The sequence below is a fragment of the Triturus cristatus genome, chromosome 2_2, assembly GCF_964204655.1.
Source record: "Triturus cristatus chromosome 2_2, aTriCri1.1, whole genome shotgun sequence".
NCBI lineage: Eukaryota > Metazoa > Chordata > Amphibia > Caudata > Salamandridae > Triturus > Triturus cristatus.
This window is the reverse complement of record NC_140582.1, coordinates 222,340,400-222,353,642: the sequence shown is the minus strand read 5'-3', so window position 1 is coordinate 222,353,642 and position 13,243 is coordinate 222,340,400. Positions and strand designations below refer to the sequence as shown.

General features: G+C 45.3%; 1 non-coding gene across 1 annotated transcript; it reads left to right on the top strand.

Moving 5' to 3' along the window:
• Positions 1-11,180: 11,180 nt before the first annotated feature.
• Positions 11,181-11,256, top strand: TRNAS-CGA (transfer RNA serine (anticodon CGA)). The gene has a single exon. It is a non-coding gene; the product is annotated as a tRNA-Ser (tRNA).
• Positions 11,257-13,243: the final 1,987 nt, after the last annotated feature.

Here is a 13,243-nt window from a genome sequence, read left to right as displayed (position 1 = left end):
CTCTTCTTCTTGAGATCTAGTCTGAGGGTCTCCTGACAGTGCAGCGACATTCTGTTATGTAATGTGATGTTATGCTATTTTCTGGGTTTTACATGGAGCATATATAAACCCATAATTTGTAAAATATTAAGAGCCAAGGCTCCGACTAGGGGGCCACTGCAGCTTGCACCACCCATCGCCCTTGTCATTGCTGCCAAAACAACTACTAACCATCTCTCTCGCATATAAATGCGACAGTTCAGATTATTCCAGGTCCCCAAAGCTAAAGGAATGGCTGGGAGGCAGGTATTAGCAATTTTGATGTATATTGTATTCCTAAACAACTGTTCTGCTCATCTCTGAATTAGATCAGCAGCGTACCATGTGGTAGACTGTTCTTAGCATGGTGTTGACAATTAGGTGCCGGTGCTGAGCACCGGAAAGCAATTTTGTGCCAGTGCTGAGCACCGGAAAGCACAGGCTCAAATTAAGCACGATCTCATGGCACTAGAGGACGGGGAGAAGTCAGAGTTTCACATCCTTGCGAAACTTGTCAGATCAGAAGCAAGATTTAACTCGACTAGAAAGCGTTCCGGAGGGAATGAGTAACAACTGAGAAACTACTTCCCCTTAACCTGACCACTGCCTTTACAGGTCTTCACAGTTCCTGAGGAAGTGGGGGTTGGAGGCCAAACATCATATTCATTGCACACTTGTATATAGGGTGACCAACCGTCCATAAATTTCACGGACCGTCCGTAAATTGGACCTCACATCCGTTGTCCGTGAGGATCCCTTTTACGGACGCCTTTTGTCTGTAATTTTGGGCCTTTCAGGGAACAGAGCTGTTCCCCTGCTAAAGTCCTCAGCTCCCTGATGGGGCCGCTTCGCACTCCTCTGAGCACAAGAGCAGCACCACCCTGCCCATTGTCATTCTGAGTGGGACTGATTGCCACATACAAAATGACAACGGGTCAGTCTGGGCTGGCACAACATGTGGTCCTCCAGCCTCAGTCCAGGGCAGGGAATTCTGTCACACGGAAGTGCAAAAACGCCCATGCTGCTGCTAGGTGAGATTCCAGTTAACCAAAGTAAGGTGGTGAAAGAAGTTCAAAGGAAAGGATTATAGTTATCTCAGAGTCTCCTCGTTTTAGAACTGAGGCTTTTTCAATATTATATTCAAGGAAGCCATGGTTGCTGCTTTTTTATTTTATGCAACTAACAACCATTGACCAAGCCAATAGTTCTGGCTTGTTGTAGGTGTAACGTTACTTGTTCTAGGTGTAACGTTACTTGTTGTATTATATATCTGGATGCAATGACAGAAGCAACAAAAAATACCACTCGGAAGCCACATTACACAAAGCACAGATTTTTAGCTCATGTGTTTTAAGCCACACCCTTAATTACATCGAACGCCCTTTTTTGGAGAGACACCCTTATTTTTTTCATCCCACTTAAAGCTCTGGAAACAACACCATGTCACAGTCGCCCCACGTCCAGGCACTGTGCATCATGCATGACTCATGCCTTCCACTTTTTCAGATTGCCTATGTGCAGGGGCATAGTGAACCCTGCCCCACCCCACCCCTTGCTTTAGGAACTACAGCGAGGGTGGAGTTCTTGATGGGTCTCTTCTGTCTGCAACTCTGCAGACAAAGGCTCAGCTCATAATTATTGTGAAAAGGTGAGTGAGTAAGTAAGTGAGGGATGGGTGGATGGATGGATGAGTGAAATGATGGATGGATGGATGAGTGAAAGGGTGTACTATGGGCAAGTGAATGGGTGGATTGATGAGTGAAATGATGGATGGATTGATGAATTGATAAGTGAAAGGGCAGGTAGATGGACAAAAGGATGGATAGATGAGGGAAGGAGTGAAAGGGTGGATGGATGAGAGAAAGGATGGATGGATGAGTGAAAGGATGGATGAGTGATAGGTTCATTGGATGGATTAATGAGTGGATGAGTAGATGGATGGATGGGTGGATGAAAGGATGGATGGCTAAGTGAAAGGAGAATTGAGAGAGAGAGGGAGGATGGGTAAATGGATGACTGAACGGGAGAATGGGTGGAAGGATGAGTGAGTGGGTGGGTGAATGAGTAAGTGAAAGGATGGCTGGATAGGTAAATGGCTGGATGGATGAGTGAATGGATGGATGGGTGGAAGAGTGGATGGGTGAGTGTACGGATGGATAGGGTGAAAGGGTGGATGGATGGATAATGGAATATATGAGTAAAAGGGTGGATGGAGGGATGGATGAGTGAAATGATGGATGGAAGGATACCTGATGGATAGGTTTGTAAATGGTTGAATATGGACATGATGGGCACACAGATGGAAGGACACAATGAATGGTGAAAGACTGAATGATGGATGAAAGTATGATTACACATTGTAAGCCTCATTATCTTAAGCAACATTTCCTATACATTGACTTTCACATTTATATGAGTGATTGTCTCTATATAATATGTGTGTGTTGTAACTCACTTCGACACTCTGCCCTACGTACTTGGTATGAGTAGCACTATAGGAGAACTTAAATACACATGAGAGAGGCTCTATGTGAAGATGAGCGGCGCCTTTGGAGGGTGGTAGCAAGGCCAGACTGGCCGGACCGTGCATCAGACTTTTTCTCTGGGAGCTGGAAAGGTGGGGGCGGTTTTGTTACCACAAAAAGACCTGCACATTTGCTTAGAGCTGCGCGCATACTGAAAAACCATTAAGCGCACATTGTCTCAACATAATATAAACTTATTTTCAATTGTACTTAAGTGGTTGTCAATTTACTTACTTATATACTATTGTGCAACCTCCTCTGATGTGTCTGGAAAACTTACCTTTTGTCCTGAATTTTGACCTCCTGTCCTGAATTTTTGTCCTGCATTTTGACCCTTTGTCCTGAATTTTTACACTCACTGTCCTGAATTTGCACCCATGCCAGTCGGTCACCCTACTTGTATAACTGGGGGAGGGGGGGTTATCTGCAGGTGCCCTCGGTAACAAGAAACGAGCATTTCTTGTTAGTATTAGGACACAATGTTAAATTACTATTAGGACACAATGTCATACAAGCAGGGTGTTATGTCTCAGGGTGGCATTATACACGCCTTTTTCGTAAATGCTAGAAGTGCTGACTCCCATGTATGAGAGGAGATACACTACAGTTTTAAAGGCAATTACTTGACGGGCTGCTAGCTCGGCCGCAGCCACCTCAACATGTCTGGTCTCCATGTCAACAACAGCGACGTCCCGCGCGCCTTTCACCTTCCGCGTGCCATTGGGCGACCTCACGTTTCCCCAGCAGCGGCGCCCGATCCACGAATTTACTTTTGCTATTCTTGGAACTCGATCGTGGCCTCAGTCCCAAGAGGCATGTTCGGGGGAGTTCTCTATCCATCCTCCCAGTGCCACCTTAATCCTTGCCACAACCCCCTTCCAATACTGCACTGAGCCAGGGCATTCCCTCACCACACGGAAAAGGGCAGCCTCGGGTACACGCAGCATCTCGGTATTCTCCAAGCAGAGTTCCAAACGTTCTACGTGATTTGGAGGGTATGAGATATGAGCAGTGGAGGTAGACAAATTATAACAATTTAAATCTGCTGTTTCTGAAGATTTATTTCACGTGAGTTATGTTTTTCCATTCGTCATCATCAAACTCCCTACTCACGTCGTCCTCCCATCCATGGGCGTCAATTTACCAAAATGCCAGGGGTAGCGGATGTGACATCACATACCATATGACCTTTACTTTAACACTCGCACACACATTCACGCACTCTCAGATACACACTCGCCTACATGCATACAACATACATTAAAAAAAGTATTTTTTACTTTCCAGAACTGTCAGATAGGATCATATTTCAACTAATTATACTCCATTTTGTACACTAATAGTGAATTATATTATTGACTATTAGTGTAATACAAAATTAACAGAAAACCAAGAAAATGGAGCACCAAACGACGTCCATTAGAGTGAGCTGCTTCTGACATCTTGGCACTGATTTTGCCACCTCTGAGGCCAGGGCTCCCAAAAACAGTGCCAGGTGTAGCAAGGGGCAAGCTAGGGGGTCCCACCTGCAACCCCTGGCGACCCCGAAATAAAGTTCATACTCCCCTCATGTGTGTATCCACATTACTTGTGTCTCCAGAGAAGCTGTGAGTTGCCCACGTATTATATTCTCAATATCACCTGCGTCCTGTACCCCATGTCAGGAGGGGTTGCAGCATTTCCTCCGGGGTTCCACAACTGTCGAATCCCATTCATTAATCTAGCACGTGTTAGGAATTGTCCTGGGGGAATCCTGCATTCCTTCTGAATGCCCCCAAATGGTCAGAGGGACCCAGAGCCGGCCTCCCACTGCCCCCAGTGCATAGTTCCTCCATATGCTTGTATTTATGGCTGTCAACGTGGTGTCCCTGTTTGTTAGGCAGTGTCTGGGCAATTCTGGGGCATAGGTCTGCGCAAACTTACGTATCTACCCACAGCAGTGGTGGGTTGTGTCAACTTATTTCGGGGTAAGCCATTTGCATTTGTGGTACACTAATATTCTGTTCAATAGACTGTCTGGACATATTTCTGCAGTCAGGAATTTAATTTCAAGCCTCAGCATCAGGGGCCCATTTCACCCCATGCTGCAGCTAGAAAGCAAAATAATACAGTTCGCAGTGGGGTGCTGATGCAGGTCCCTTCATAAGTGGTGGCCTCAATGTGCCTACTGCAATCCAAAGCTTCCCATGTTTTCACATCAGCACCGTGAGATTGGAGTCATTTTGCTCATCACTAACAGTGGCATTGTTTTTCAAAAATTTGTTGAGCTTCTAATGGCCCTCGTGGTCCTTTCACGTTCTCATCCAGTGGGTCGGCGTCTGAGTGGTAAGCTTGGATCCCTACGTATCTGAAAGTTGTGCACCTTCACATCAGTGGGAACAGGTCATATCCCCATCAGTACATTTGGGGCAGTGGCATGTACTGGGAACAAGCAGAATGTACCCCAGTTCATTTTGTGGCCTCAGGTGTGTCCAACTTCATTATGGAGTTTCTCAGCTATAATAAAGGTTCTCTAATATACAGGAGAACATCGTCCATATAGGGTGACATCAAATGTTTTTGTCAATACCCTATAATGTCTGTAAAATTTCCCACCCATACAACCTAAAATGGCGTGCCAAGGGCTTCATAGCCAGGGCGAACAGTACTGGTGGCGGGAAAACCCTGTCTCGTGCCACTTTCATTAGTCTACGCCTCAGAGTAGACCCGGCCTTTCTTCATTCTAGTTGTGCGGCTTGTAACCGAGAGGCTGATCCAACTCAGCCGCATTGGACCCTTCCCCGCTGGCTTCAATACTGCTATCAAATAGCACCAACTCAAGGAGTCAAAGGTGTTCTCCGTTTCTAGTGCAAGTGTCACTGGTAGCGCTGGACAGGAAGCAGGGGGCACAATGCCAGTACATTGACCAGTCGCCTGATGTTTGGATAGATTTTGCGGCAGGGATAAATGCGTTCTGGTCTGGATGGACCAGAGTAGATGGCATTGGTATTAATTGAGATGGCAATATTATAGCCAATATTGTATAATCAATGTTCAGGAGTAATAAAGAACTATTTGTCTGGTTTGGACAGTACTACTGATCTGGCCTTTCTAGTGATGTTGGTCGGGCTTTAAGTGAGCCCGGTCCATTCGGGTCTCAATCTCAGTATAATTAAAAACAGACACTGAAACGGGTCTCTATCGGGCCCTATATTCATGTCCTTAACTTTAATGGCAAACGCACTGGTCAATACCTGAAGAATGAAAGTTAAAAAAAAGTCAAGGTAATCCAGGTCAGCGATATAATTCCTGTTTATATCTCATATCTTTAGCACTCTTCCGATGCATGATTAATTAGGTTATTTCCAGATTCTTTGTTTTTGTATTTTTTTCATGTTGCATATTACTCTTGTATAGCGCATATTTTGAACTGAGGCGCCTCAAAGTGTTTCTAACGGGCAATGACTGAGGGTACTGGATTGTAAGCTGAAGGAAGTGTAAGTTTCTCAAAGTACCTGTCCGTGGGTGAAAAAGATGTTTAGAATACATAGCCATCCAATTCTTGGCCTCTCTGCAGAGCGATGGTAACTTATTTTAGGTGCATTGTGATTATGTGCAAAAGTCTGTGAAGGAGGGACACAGCTGTCAAAAGAATGACAAAACAAAAATAAAAAACGTAAATAAAAGAACACACAGTGCTTGTAATTGTAAATTGATACTTGTATAGCACACTACTCACCCGCAAGGGTCTCAAGGCGCTTGTACGAATACCGCTGTGGAACCCATCCTGGCTTTCCCTGTGAGGTGTCCACTCATGGGCACCCCCAAGGTGGAGGCCAGGCATCCTTAGCGTTGTGGGGGCCGTTGTGGAGATTAAGCAAGCTATTGCCCAGAGTTGCAGAGTGGGACTCCATGATTGGAATAGGCACTGAGGCGAGAATTGTCAGGTCCGTGGAACTTTGAGCCCAAGACCCACCGAGGTGGGGAATTGAACCCTGGTCCCGGGCTAGACCTCTGCATCAGGGTCTGCCGCTCTAACCATTGACCCACACTTCGCCACCCATTGAGCCACACTTCTTAGAAGTGAGAGGATGTGGCGAGTAGTTAGAGAGCGGTGAAGTGAAGGAGATGCAAGGATGTACATTCAGGAGAAAGTAAAAAGTTGGTGCTAAAGAGGAAAGAGAAGAGGTGTAAGATATGCAGATGGATGAGATGTGGAGAGAAAAAGGGAGTACATGTTTAAAATAGAACGGAAATGCCCCGAGTGCAAGAGACACTCTGGAGACCACTACCTTGTCCCCAGGCCTGAGTAATGTTTAATTCAGTCTGTCTTTCAGAATTAAAACATTTTCAGTAGTATTTAAAACAAAATTATTGTTGTTGCTCATTTATCTTGAAAAGCTAACAACTATTGAAAAAGCCAATAATCCGGGCTGGCTTTAGGTGTGTGTCCGTTGTATACCGGGATGAAATGACAGAAAGCTCAGAGAGGAACCAAAATATCAGTCAGGTGGCACACTATGGAAATCACAGAAATGTAATGTTTGTGTTTAAACCACTCCCTTATTTACATAGGCCACCCCCCTTGATAGACCCCCTCACCCCCAACAGACACACACTTTTTGCATCCCACTTAAAGCTCTGGGTTGTGGGCAATATTCCAGTATTTCTCCCGTCATACAGTTCTGAAAGTTTGTGACAGAGTTTAGGGGAAGATTTCTTGTAAAATTCCACAAGGTGTCCATTCAATCCTGGTGATTCATTTCTTCTCACTGTCCTAACAGCTTCACTCATTTCTGTTGTTGGCATGGATTGTTCTGAGGCATGTGCCCAGTCCCGTGCCGATGCCATCAGGGCAGCTGATTCTAGGTACTCTTGTATTATTTTGTTTTCTAGGAAGGCAGGTTAAGTGTAGAACAATCTGTTGTATTCTCTAAATATGACTAATGTTTATGAATGAACCACATCTCTCTTTGTTTCTAGGTGATGTCAGTTCAGGTTTCACCCGTTCTGTTACTATCAGAGAGGCTAGCAGTGAGTCAGCCTTGTCTCTCATCGAGTGTAGTTTAGTCGTGTATGGCCAAAAGCCAGAGCAGCGTAGCCTTTCAGGTTGTATAAGGAGAGTCCGGTGAGCATCACCCAGTTTATTTTCCTGGGTTTCCTGGGCTTAGTCTGCGCTTAATGTATGTTTTAATCGTATCAATCAATCAGTATTTACAAAGCGCAGCGTTGTCACCCCTCGGGGTATCTGGGCACTGAGGCTGCAGCATCTTCATCAAAGAGTAAGGTCTTGAGTCTCTTTCTGAAGTCCGCCAGGGAGGGAGGCATGCTTTTCAAGGTCATTAGTCAAAGTGTCACTGATTCCTTTAGTGGTCTTTATACATTCTTCCCTGATCACCACAATAAATACATCCCTTTCTGTGCCTTTGTCTCCTACTGAATTTTTATTTCCTTGGAAGTAGTAATGCATTGTGTCTCCCATTGCGCCTTTGAAAGCTGTAGCCTGCTGGGCCTCTATTTGCAACCTCCCTGGTGGCATCTGCATGGTTACCCTTCATGAGAACAGGATTGTGGTTGGAAATTGTTTTACATTAGTATTCTGATGAAAACTCTATTTGTGGCATTCACCAATCCATGTGTGCATGCAGAATGTGTAATAGAAGAATAAAAAGAATATTCTTGTGAGTTGGGATGTTGCAGCCTCTACATGTCGCGCAGGTCCCAGTGGTGCAGCATTTATGGCACTTGTTGTGAAGCCTGGAGGTGGCTATGACCTGTCAGGCTTTGCATAACTAATGCTTCTCCCAGGTCCCAAGGTTCCAGATCCAGTGGGGTGGACTGCTGATAAGTCTCCTCTTTCTCTCGCCCGGGCCGGCTTTAGGGCTGTGCTACTGGTGCGGCCGCACAGGACGCTGACTTGGGGGGGGGGGGGGCTGGTGCTGACCTTAGGTGGGGGCGCTGTGTTTACCAATAACTTACGATTTAAAAGCAGCTGCTGCAGAACCCTTGGCATCCAGATTTCAGGCTGCAATAAAAATGCCAAGATAACTCTTGTGATTAATGTTTGTGGTAGAGAGAGAGAGATCATAGTTTTGTCTAGCAGCAGTTTTGACTTGCCATAAAGTAGCACAGAGGGTTAATATAACCTGCTTCAAATAGCACATCTGTATTTAAAGTGCTTACCTGATTGGATTAGTAAAGTCAGCCTTTACCCGCGCTTTTAAACAAGTTAAATGTATGTGAGAGAGGGGCTATGGAGAGATGAGGGGGTCTTTTGCCGGGTGGTAGGGAGGGAATCTGAGCAGGAGGTCATGTTGAGGGGGGCGCCAAAAGAGATGGCCGCACCAGGCGCAAAATCTGACCCTGCCTCTCGCAGTTTCAGATACGGACTATTCCTGCTCTGTGCCTCTCCTGGTCTCTTCTCCAGGTGCTCACCTCCTCTCATCCTGTATATTGGCGGTGGTTCATAGGTCAGAGGTCTTAGCTGTGTATGTCGGGCGCCATCTTGGTAGCAGCTGCATTCCAGACACGCACGGGCCTTAGTTTTGTCCCTCTGCCTCCATTCACTCAGGCGTCTGGCTTGTCCCCTGAATCAAATTCAATACCAGTACTAGGCATTGTCGCCGACAGATGGGTAAACAAAATGGCAGCGAATGTTAAGTCGTTGTCAGGATTCTGGTGGATTTACAGGGCTGGGACGGCCGGCTGAAGAGGAATGCAACTTGTCAGCCGTAATGTCAGCTGCATCCATGTTGCTTTGCATTTTCAGCTGCTGATTCTTATCACATTGTCAAGAACAGAGACAGCGTTGGCCTGAAAAGACTTTACTAGGACTTAGCACCTCCCCCCACTGGGAACAACAGGACAATAGACGAAAATGGCTTTACATCAGTACTCAGCTGGGTCATTTCCTCACAACAGTCTACGGTGCCTTGCAAGCTACCACGCAACCACAAAGTATCGGATCATAAGATCTGACCTCACTCGGCGGCTCCCTCTGCAGAAGGATAACCCAAAACCTGTAAAAGCAGGAAGAGAGAAAGAGCAAAGTCTAGCCTTTAAAACAAGCATTGGCCAAAACTATGTCTGGTTTTTTTATTAGGAGAAAATTAGGAATAGGGGCGCAACTCTACGTGTTTCCAAGAGCTGTCCTAAATAATCCCATAAAGAAGCACGATTTTAGGCTATAGCAATGTGCAAGCTTGGAGTAGGAACAGATTGTATTAACGGAGCTATGCTGCAGCCTAAACAAGCATTTGCAATGCAATAGGTCTCGCAGTTACGCAAGTTTAAGCTATTGGCATTGTAAATGACAATGCCTTTTATTTATGTTTTTAAACCGAAAACAAAAATAAAAGGCATTGTTATTTGCAATGTCAGTAGCTCAAACTCCCGTAACTGCAAGACCTATTGCATTGCAAATGCTTGTTTAAAAATATTTCGGGTGAGACAGTGATTAGACACAGGGCAAACTCTATACAGTCCATCCCTATTCGTGTATATGAGTACTGAAATGGTTAATACGTCACTCATGCATGTACTTATCTACCAATCCGTACGCGTCAAGTCGTAGAATGTGAGTTCGAAGGGTTAATGCTTAAAGTATATATGTACATACAAGCCCCGATGCATACAAGTGCATCGGGGCTGCTGGGTTTACCATGTGCTGTGAGTACACATTGGAGTGGCAGGGGCGTACCTATCAATAGTGCGGAGAGTGCAGTGGCACCGGGGCCCTGCTGCACCCCAATTATAGCAGTTTATTTAGTGCTAAACCAGGGACTAGGGCCCTTGTTTCTTTCTTGCGCCAGGGCCCCTGGCACCCTTGTTATGCCACTTCTGGGTTGGGAGGGACGCTCTGTGAAGGGTGCACACACAGGAGCTGATGGTGTTACCAATGAGTGCGGGGGTAACAGGGGCTGATGCCCCCATGCACACAGGAGCAGCTAGGGGGTTTATTTGAAGTGTCGATACACAGGTGCTTTTAGCGTTACATTGTGCATGGCGTGTGTGTGTACACTGCATGCATCATTGCTGATAGCTTAATGTGTGCAGAGTATGTACAGGTGTTTGTCCAGTTTACTCAGAGGCTTTTAATGTTGCAATGAATGCCAACGTCACGCGAGCGCTGCGTTATTGAGTTCAGTGAATATCCGATTCCAGGGGCTGTGGCGGCTACAAGCAGCCATTTTGTATACGTAGGCCACTGGGGGTAGGTGTACGGTATATGTGTAAAATCTGTTCGTTTTACAGTGTGTAACGTATGTGCAGCTCGGCCGCGGTGCAGTTACTGATTTCAAAGTATACGTAGGCGCTCTTAGAGTTGCAAAGAGTTCGGTGTATACTTAGGGGTTGTTAGATTTAGAGTGTTTTTGTAGGATATGCACAGATCAGCTGCCAGAGTTACTGGGTTCAGTGTATACACGGGGGCTGCTGCTTACAGCAGTGTTTGTATACGTCAACTTTTAGGACTGGTGCATATGGTGTATATTTAAAGGCTATTCGCCTTACAGTGTACTGTATGTGTGCGGGTCACTGTGTGTAGTGTCCAGCGAGAACTGTGCTTTACTTATACAACGGCAGCATTAAAGACGCCGAGTACAAGCTTATGCCGTGTCTCTTATTGCTCATATACAACAGTGACGTCATATGCAGGAAGCTGCGATGGCCGAGTGGCTAAGGCGTTGGACTCGAAATCCAATGGGGTTTCCAGGTTCGAATCCTGCTCGCAGCGTGGTGAGATTTTGCATGAACACCATTCGGTTTAGTAAAGGAAATGTTTACATTCAGTTTCGCAATCGTCACCAAGTCACAGATATAAACATTTAGGCAATTTCCACTCTCAGGAAGTGTTTTAGAGAGTAGGTGCCTCGGAAGGGTTTGTAATCGGGATCTGCCCTGGCTTGCGATCAAAGCGGCCGTGCGGCCGCGAAAGTGAAAGTAAGTGCGGTGCGCGCGCCCGCGCACATGCACTGTAGCTCTAGGCTGGCCTGGTAGCACTTTTTGTAGCCCACATACAAAATGTCTCTTCGAGCCAGCGCATGCGCTGGGCTCAGCGAGACCTAAAGAAGGGTATTAGGAGAAAGGGAAGCTTTTTTTGTTGCATCTTTAAAAGTCCCTATATGGTGCCCATCTTTTCTCCATGAACGAAAAAAAGATGTCAATCAAGCAACGTTACCAGAAGAACACACACTTCTCAGCTTCAGTCTAACAAGAGAAGTATGTGAAATCCATCACTAAAAACTTTTAATTGAATCTCAAATGGGACAATGAACCCATCCACAAAATGGCATGAGCTTGATGGGCAGCCCACCCAAGAAAGGGCAAAGCATGAAGAACACATGAAGGCTAAGCCTGGACAGAAATTTAAATACACCGGAGTAATCGTAGTAATATCGGTAATTCTGCGCAACTCTTCGATGTAGAATTACCGATAAAACTGCAATTATCCTGCTGCTGTGATTAAGAATAATTTGGGAAAAAATCCTACCGCAAGAGCACATCCTGGGCCACATGCACATAGACTTCCTTTTGTGATTTCCTAATAGCAAATTTTTGTGATTCGCTATTAGGAAATTGCAAACAGCTATGTACAACAGTATGTATTACAGTGTTTGCGATTCCCAGTGGGTCGCAATTAACCTAACTCATTGATATTCATGAGGTAGGTCGCATTTTGCGACCCATTGGGAATCGCAAAAAACATAGAGAACTTGGCCTGCTGGGGACAGCAGACCACCATGTCGGTGTTTGCTTTTAAATAAAGCACCGTTTTGAAAACAAAAATGCAGCCCGTTTCCCTTTAAGGAATACAGGCTGCATTTCAAAAACAAAAATGGAAAGTTTTCTTTTCATTTAGGGGACCACTGGTTGCTCTTAAAAAACGTTTTCGCATTCATTCCAAAAGGGTAAGGAGAAGGGGTTAATTGGTGACCCCGTCCCCTTTGCAAATGGGTTACCACCAATTTCAAGTTGGTGGTAAAATGCAACTGTTTTGTGACCACATTTAGGTCACAAAGCATTCTTACATACCACTGTGACTCGCTAATAGGAAGGGACGCCCTTAACATGCCCCTTCCTAATACCAATTCGCTAACCCATTTTGCTATTCGGTAATAGGTTACTGAATTGCAAAAAAGGGTTTAGTGCGTGGGGAAAAGGCTGTTTTCTGGTTCGCAAACAGCCCGATTCTGCGAATCGGGCTATTTGCGACCTGGAAAAAAACTATGTACATGTGACCTCCAGTTCTCGTTATTTGTGTTCTGCTGCATTTACCGCAATTTCTGATAGCAAAATGCATCCTTGTGCCCATATTGGACATGAGGGTGTATTTAGTGCTAACAAAATAGCGCTAAATGAAGGAAGCAAGTTTGTGGGAAATTCTACCCCAAGAGCAGCGGGCAGCTGTACACTATTCATGTTCTGTTGCATTTAGCACTATTTTTTCTTGTTTTCTCTTATATATTTTGGATGCAAGAAGTCATTTTTGCCCTAAGAAATGGTGCTTAACGCAGAGTTAATCTCCTTGCGTAATTATGCGGAATCTCGTGGAATTCTTAGGTAATTCCACGTGAATACGCTACACTGAACTACGCAAGTTACGCTTACCCCCAATAAAAGCCAATGGCTCAAGGACAATGACTCGAAGCACTCTCTCTGTACCTCTTGTTATTGTATTTTTTAAAGAATTGATAACATGCCATTCGGACAGCTAAATCCAT